The following is an 8,075-nucleotide window of genomic DNA, read 5'->3' on the forward strand; positions in this document are numbered from 1 at the left end:
TTATTCATATCCATCAAGTTCAAACAACCAATGCATTATTCAATTCACAGGTACATATGTTTAACAATTAAATAAGCACCAAATAAAAAATGATGAACCAGGGTTCTATACTTGTACTATTAGAGATGGTAAAGAAAGAGGCGACAGACATTCTGGTTGCTGAACAAGGTGAAGCGGAATGACCCTATTGTGCTCTCCTGGATGCAGAAGGCATGCACGACTCTAGTCCAACCCCTTGTGATGGCCGGACGCCAATCATGTAGTTTGAGAGGTAATCTTGAGTAAACTGCTTCAGGATCCACTGGAAAGGAAAAAAGATTCAGACATTGTCATCTAACACAACTCGTTACTGGCAGTAAAAAGAAGGCTACACGGTTCTTACTTACCATCCTGCAGTTCATTGTTGTCTTGCATACAGTGTAAACTAATAGTTCGATTGACATCTTTTGACCCATTTTAATAACAATCTTTATCAGTTTCCTCACTTGATGCCGGTTCATGAATATCTCATTGCCCCATACACAGAAAGGGTCGAAGTCTGGATCTTTGGCAATGACATGTGTACCTAAAAGCACCATGTTAATATTAGAAGCTAAACAACAATTGAAAAATGATGTAGTACAACACTCTCTCCATCCCATTATATAAGATTTTATTACATGTATATCTAGACATCATCAGAACATTAAGGTAACACGAACATTAAGGTAACACTCTTCCTTGTTGCTATGTAGCCTGGGATTGCATATTCAGTCATTCAGTACAATGCATATTGCTATGTAGCCTTGGATATATTAAATATGGCCCTACTTAACCTACTGATAAATGGGTTACAGATATATTCAGTGAAATGTCCAATTCGATGATTAATCCCTTATCAGCCCCCAGGCTATATGGTACCAGCTACCGAGATCCTAAACAGTGAGTACATATAAACAATGCGATGAAACTAACCTCGATGGAAAACGGCACTGTTCTCAATATTGTCATGTATGAGTACATATAAAGGCATGTTAAGCACAACAGGCTAAACATCAACCAAATATATCCATGGTAGACAACATAATCTACAAATGATAGCTTCAGTGTGCAGGCTTAAGCACGCTAGTTAAGCAAAACAAGAAGTGGAAAGGTGTGTTAACAGCATCAGGCATAACATTTAAAAACAAGCAAATAGTCATTCAAACTGGTATTGTGCAGGTCTGAAGTACACCATTTATTGTTAAAAAACGAAAAGGCATGTTAACTGCAATATCCTTAACAGCAACCAAATATCGTAATTCATAGTGGTATTGTTGAAACTGTTATTGATGAAATTGAACTGCACGGCAAATAGTTGCACATATAGAGCATGACATTGTGAAGAACTGAAATAAACAAGGCATAAGGCCATCTCTAGCTGATCCTTTAAAAGTGAAAGGACTAAAACCCTTAGTGGATATATACTCCAGCAATTTTTGGCTGTTTCTAGTCGATCCCCTAAACTTAATGTTGTAAACTTCAATTTGATCAAGTTCAAAGCAAGTTCAACCGAAAGTAGCATGCATTCAAACATAAACATAGATAGTTTTGCATAACCGAACATAAACATAAATTTAAACTAAGCTAAACTACTTTCGGTCGAAGTAGAGGTTGAGCCAATCCTTCCTTGTCAGGTACAGTGTGCCACGAGCCGGGTCCGGGACGGTGCCGTCGTTGGGGAAGACACTCCTCCACTCGTCGACGTCATCTCCTCGTCCTTGCTGCCCACCTGACGCCCTCCGTGCCGCCATCCTCGCCGCCTTCGACCTCGTCATCGGAGGAGAGTGCAATAACCTCGCCGCCCTCCGCGTCGGCAAAGATCGCCCGCTCCGCCTCCATGAGCTCCGAGTGATGCCGGCGGAGCTCTTGCATGTAGGCCTCGGCGGCGGCCTCGGCCTCGAGGTAGTCCCAGGCCTCGCGGTCCTCCCGTGCCATAGCCGAGCTCACCACCCCTGGCTCTGGCGGAACAGGGTGGACCGGACGTGTGCCGAAGGGGAAATTGAGCCTAGCCACCGCGCCGTGGTAGTGGACCTGCCAGCGGTCGTACTCCATGGCCGCGAGCTCAGCCGTGTGGAAGCTACCAAGCCACCGGCGGGTGTGGGTCTCATGATCTGTAATCTCGGTGACCCACGTCCCCCACCGCCGTCGCCGGACCACGAGGTAGGACCTTGTCGACTGCCAGGTCCGAGGGAGGACAAGGAAGTCCTTGAACCGGCATAGGGGCACAGCGGCGGGCGGATCGGGGGACCGACGACGGTGGATCGATAAAGAGCCCACGAAGGATGACGGGGACACCTCGGCGGCCACCTCACCGGCATTGGGCGAAGAGGCCGCGATAAACCTCTTTTTGGCCATTGGCTCCTCGAGCTCCCCGGCACACAGGCAGAGGTTGAGGATGGAGGCGGCGGCGATGGTGGCGACCTACCAATGGTTTCGGGGGTGGTGTGTGTCTGTGTGAGCGGAGGTTTGGGGAGTGTGTGGTGTGTGTAGAGAGGGGGCAAGGTGTGTTTGAGGAGAGACAGCGGCAACTGAAAATTTTACTAGGCTGGAGTAACAAGGCGGGGCTACTGAAAATTTGGATCAAGGGCGAGCAGATATTTTTGAGATTGCGAGGGATGCAGAGGCGGGAGTAAAATGCCGGGGGCCGGGGCTACTGAAAAATTGAATGAAGGGACTGAAGCAGAGCGGGAGTAACAGACATCGCACACGGTCCGCACATACTAATCGTGTGCAATGAAACATTAAAACCTTCCACACGCGGTAGATATTTTCGAGATTATGAGGCAGTAGATATTTTCAAGACTGGGAGGCAAGCCTCATGGAGCCCAATCTACTGTGCTGATGTGAGGGACTGCAGGGCATGGGCGTGGCATACGGGTAGTCTGACCGAACCGTGTCTGCTGCGTACCCAATCGCAGACGGTTTCTACATCCAACTCGTGTGCTTTTTATAAATTTGGCAAAAAGAATAACGCGGGAGAGGGTCGGAACACGAACACACTTGCATGTGGACCAAATATATGTATGAAAACGGTGGTTTGATGTTTGAATATCCAATGCACAACTTTGATGTGGCACCTGTTGCACAAAAGCACAGTATTGCTAGTCAGCCTCCCCCCTACGAACCCCACTTCATGTCAGCGGTAAGGGAATCCTAGCTACGAATGCATGCCCCAAAATAGCTAGGTCTGAAATCTCACCCTACCATAACACAAAACCTATAGGAGTCCATCATATATATATATATATATATATATATATATATATATATATATATGGTCAAACTTCCCCTTTCGCTTCCCCACAAAGGTGGACTGTGTGCCGACCCACAAATGCGTGCTTGTGGCATGAGAAGGGTTAGGCCACATACGAACCACGTGCGGGTGGCCCTACTATATGTATATGAAAATGGTGTGGTGTGTGATATTTAACTACCATTCATAACTAGTGATGTGGCACGTGTGCCTCTCAGATTAACCGGACTTCCCCGACCCCACGGAGGTTGCAGGTAGCGCGGAGTAGCCCCCCCCCCCCGCACACACACACACATGTCGGGGGGAGGGCATCTCACCAGGACGTACTGTAACACGGACCAAGCTGAATCCAACTTGGTCGTACAACCTCTCCTCGCTCGTTGTTGGTCAAAGTGACGGACGTCCACACGGCCCCGCAAAATGGGCTAGCTTGTCGCCGATAACCTCGCAAGGGAGTATTGTATGAAGACAAACCCACTATGTGCATGTGGCCCAAGTATGTATACGGAAGTGGTGTGTGTGGTGTTTGAATACCCAATGCGCAAATTTGATGTGGCACCATGCTTTGGAACCATAAAATCCCCACACCGAGCGAGGGTTCACGGCGCGTAGCATGCGCTCAGACTTAATTAGGCTTGGAATGGGTCGACCTACTATATGGTAACTCGAAGCAAAGAAGAAGAATATATCCACCCTGGTAACCTTTCTCGTCGTTGGTCGAAATGATGGACGTCTACGTGGGCCCACAAATATATATAGGCTTGCCGCCAATAACCAAGCAAGTGAGAGTGTGTCCAAAGACAACCATTATTGCGTGCGTGTGTCCCGAACATATTGATGAAGTGCATGCATATGTGTTGAATACCCGACCCAATGCACAACATTGATGTGGTGCATGCATTAAAAATCGCAGAGGTCCCCACATAGAGCAAGAGGTCGTTCATGACGTGTCGTGTGCTCCCCCCCCTTCGATCCAGGGGGATAGATTCATGTGTATAGATGCACTATTATATATATGTAATCTCACATCATGATCTATATCAAGACAAAACAAAAAAATTAATCCCCTCCTAAGTCAAATTAGTTAACCTCTCTCGCGCTGTCAGTGAAAGTGATGGACCAAGCTGGTCACCCCCCCCCCCTCGACACGTACAATATATACACCTAGTAACACACCCCTAAAAGAATTAATCCTCCTTGTTTGTCAAATGCGTACCTCTCTCTTGCTGGGTCAAAGTGATGGATGATGAACTAGCGGGCCCAACACAGAAGCGAAGCGTACGTCGCACGTGAGTGATCATCCTATATAGGACTACGTACCACTGTCTGCATGCATGTGGCCCAAAGAGATGTTTGAATACGCAATGCACAATTTTGATGTGGCACCACGTATATAGGAAACCAAAAAGCCCCGCAGAGAGCGCGAGGTTCATGACGCGTGGCATGTGCTATATGTACGGCCCGATTCGACGCATGGTATATATGTACTTATACTGTATAGCAGAAACCAAAAAAGAATCATTCCTTGATGATCAAATTAACCTCTCTCTCATTGGGTCAAAGTGATGGAGGACAACCTTGCATGCCCACGGATGGAAGCGCCACACGTGAGTGAGTTCCAATATATAGGGCAACCACCGCCTGCATGGTATTGCGTGATGTTTGAATACCAATATAATGTGCAACTTTGAGGTGGAACCTGCCTCAGGAACCGAAAAGTCCCCACATGGAGTGAGGTTATGACACGCGTATATATAGAGTATTCATGTTGCCCCCTCTTTGACATGTACATACTCCTATACCGTGCATATACATAACACAAACCAAAAAAGAACCATCCTTGTTGGTCAAATTAGTCTCTCTCTCACACATTCAACTGGTCAACGACGACCTCGTGGGCCCACAGAGAGAGGCACACGCAAGTGATGTCATAGGACAAAACCACCGCGTGCATGAGCCAGTGTGTTATGTGATGTTTGAATACCCAATGCACAACTTCGACATGGCACATGCTTCGCAAACCGAAAACGCACTACACCACGATGAGTGTAGCCCCCTCACTTCAAGCCGGCAGGAGTGTGTACGCACGTGCTCGAACTTTCATATGGAATTCCACCATGATCCACAGCACAGACATGCCAAGAGGAATCCACCTTTTGGTCAAATTAATGCCTCTCGTTGTTGGTGGAAACTAAAAACCTTTGCGGGCTAACGAATGGGCGCATCGCTGATAACCGCACGAGGAAGAGTGTCCGAGAGGACCACCAATGCATGCATGTGGCCCGAACATTATGTCTGAAAGGGCTGTGTAATGCTTTAAATAACCAATTCACGACTTTGATGTGGCATATATGACTCACAAAATGATCGATAATCCCACACGGAGATTCACGACTCGTAGTGTACTTCCGGACCCCTCCCCCTCCCACCCCCCACACAGACAGACACACACATCCCGCACCACCACAGCCACTCTGAGGCATGTCAAACTTTTTCTGCAGTGAACATGTGACGAAAGGCGGAGTGTCATGTTAATTTAAAAAAACAGACACCATTCGACCGTTTTTATACATTGATCGATTTCCTAGGGATTTAATGTGCAAAAATCAAATTTGAGCTACATGTCCACCAAAATGGGTTGCAAAATCATATGTGTCCCTGAGTGCATGTTTCCCTGTGCAAGAGATTTCAAAATATTGAGAATATATATTTTTTAAATTTAGTAAATCCAAAACTTAGTTCAAAAGTCATGAAACTTACCGTGGTGTCATATATGGACACCAGTAGACTGTGATATTGTATTTTTTTCGTCAACGAGACCTGTTTTGATATAATCTTCTTACAAACGGGAGATTATCAAAAACTGGCAACCAATATCTCATACGGGTTATTTATTCGGACTGTGTGCGTTAGACCATGCCATGCTTTAGTTAAGTAGTAAAGCGGCAGAAAATAAACCAAAAATATACGTGCTGCCACACGCCTCGTGTGCCGTGCGAGCAGGCGTGAGTTGACGGGACGCATGCGAGCAGTCCGCCGCGCAGGCATACCGGGAGGCGTGCGTGCAGGTGTGTGTATTGACGGGGAGGCGTGCGAGTAGCTGTGGGAAATGATGGTAGGAATGGCAGAAGTCCGCCGTGCAGGCTCACCGAGAGGCGAGACAGCTTTTGACCGCAGCCTGCCTCACTCCCACTGGTTTGTATTAATTGCGCGCCTGAGCCGCCGGCCATAATAGGCGGCCGCACCCTCGGTCCATAGTGGTCACCAACATCTGGACTCTGGAGTGTATGAGGATGCCGCTGAAGCGCACCATCGGAGGGAGTGGCAACGTCGGGGGTGGTGAAGCACCCGCGCAACGCGTGAAGCTGGGCACAGAGGTTGTTGTTGCCGCCAACGAGGTCTCGCGCGAGTAGCAGCACGACCTTGACTTCATCGGTGCCGTCGTGCCCCCCCCCCCCCAGCCGGAGCCGGAGGTCAACAGCAACTCCGGCAACAACTGCGACTCCGATGGAAAACTGGTTAGTCATCTATATACCCATTTGTGCGGCAAACATATCATGTGTTTTCTGGAATACAAATCCTATGGTTATGTTCTCTTAGTCCATGAAATCAGAGTAATTAAGATCCGTTAGATGCACGTAGTGTATTGGTTGTTCGAATGTTATCCGTATAGAGTTAGTGATTAATTGTTTGTTCTGTACAAATGATTTTTGCTAATAATCCGAGTAGGGTTAGCTTGCGTGCTAATAATTCGTGGCCAGATCTTGAGAATTGATTTTGAAAGTCCTACATATATGTTTGTGCCTTTTCTCTTCCTGATCTTGAGAATTGATTTCGAATGTCCTACATGTTATGCCATTTTTTTCTTTCAGATTTGTATGTACACAGATGAGGCTCCGGCCAGCACCGCCGCCGAATGTAGATCTTGGACCCGGTTGTGCAGCCAGAAGCGGCCCCCTTGGACCTGAGGAACCAGTAGAATCTCCGGCGGACCGCATCAGCGATCTCCCGGACGGCCTCCTTGGGGAGATCATCTCCCTTCTCCCCACCAAGGATGGCTGCCGCACACAAGTCCTCGCATCTCAGTGGCGCACTCTGTGGTGCACCGCGCCTCTTAACCTCGATTGTCGTCACCTATCTGTCGATGATGATTCTGAACTCCCCGGAGCCATCATCTCCTCCCATGAGGGCTCCGTTCAACGCATCTACATCTGGCACACTACATGCTGGACATACCCTGCATGGTGGCCACCTAGCTGACATCCCGTCAATTCGATAAACTCTCGCAGCTTGAGTTCTACCATGACTATGTATGTAACATACCACGAACCGATGTATCTGTGCCCTCACCACCGATGTCCATCTCGTGGTTTTCCTCCTCTCTCCACACTGCCACCTTCGGTCGGTGCCATCTAGCAGACAATCTGGTACAAATGTTTCGACTCCCACTGCTAAAAAAACTTGCGCTTGTGGTGGTTGATCTGTCGGAGGCCGCACTGCATAGCATCATCCACTCCAGCTGCCCTGCCCTAGAGCGCTTGCTGCTTGTTTTTTGAAATGGAAATTCGTATCTGTTGTCTCAAAATAAAGTCGCCCCACCTTGTAAGCATGGGAATTTGTTTTTTTGGGCATGATCTCATCATCGAAGATGCCCCTTCACTTCAAAGGTTGCTCCTTGATTCTGTTATAGTACCTTCGCAAATAATTGTAGTCTCTGCGCCTAAACTGGAGACCTTGGGTGCAATTCATGATCCTTTTAGATGGTTCAATATGGTGTTTGGCTCCACACCTATTGAGGTAT

Source organism: Aegilops tauschii, chromosome 3 (assembly GCF_002575655.3).
Source record: "Aegilops tauschii subsp. strangulata cultivar AL8/78 chromosome 3, Aet v6.0, whole genome shotgun sequence".
In the NCBI taxonomy this organism is placed as follows: Eukaryota; Viridiplantae; Streptophyta; class Magnoliopsida; order Poales; family Poaceae; genus Aegilops; species Aegilops tauschii.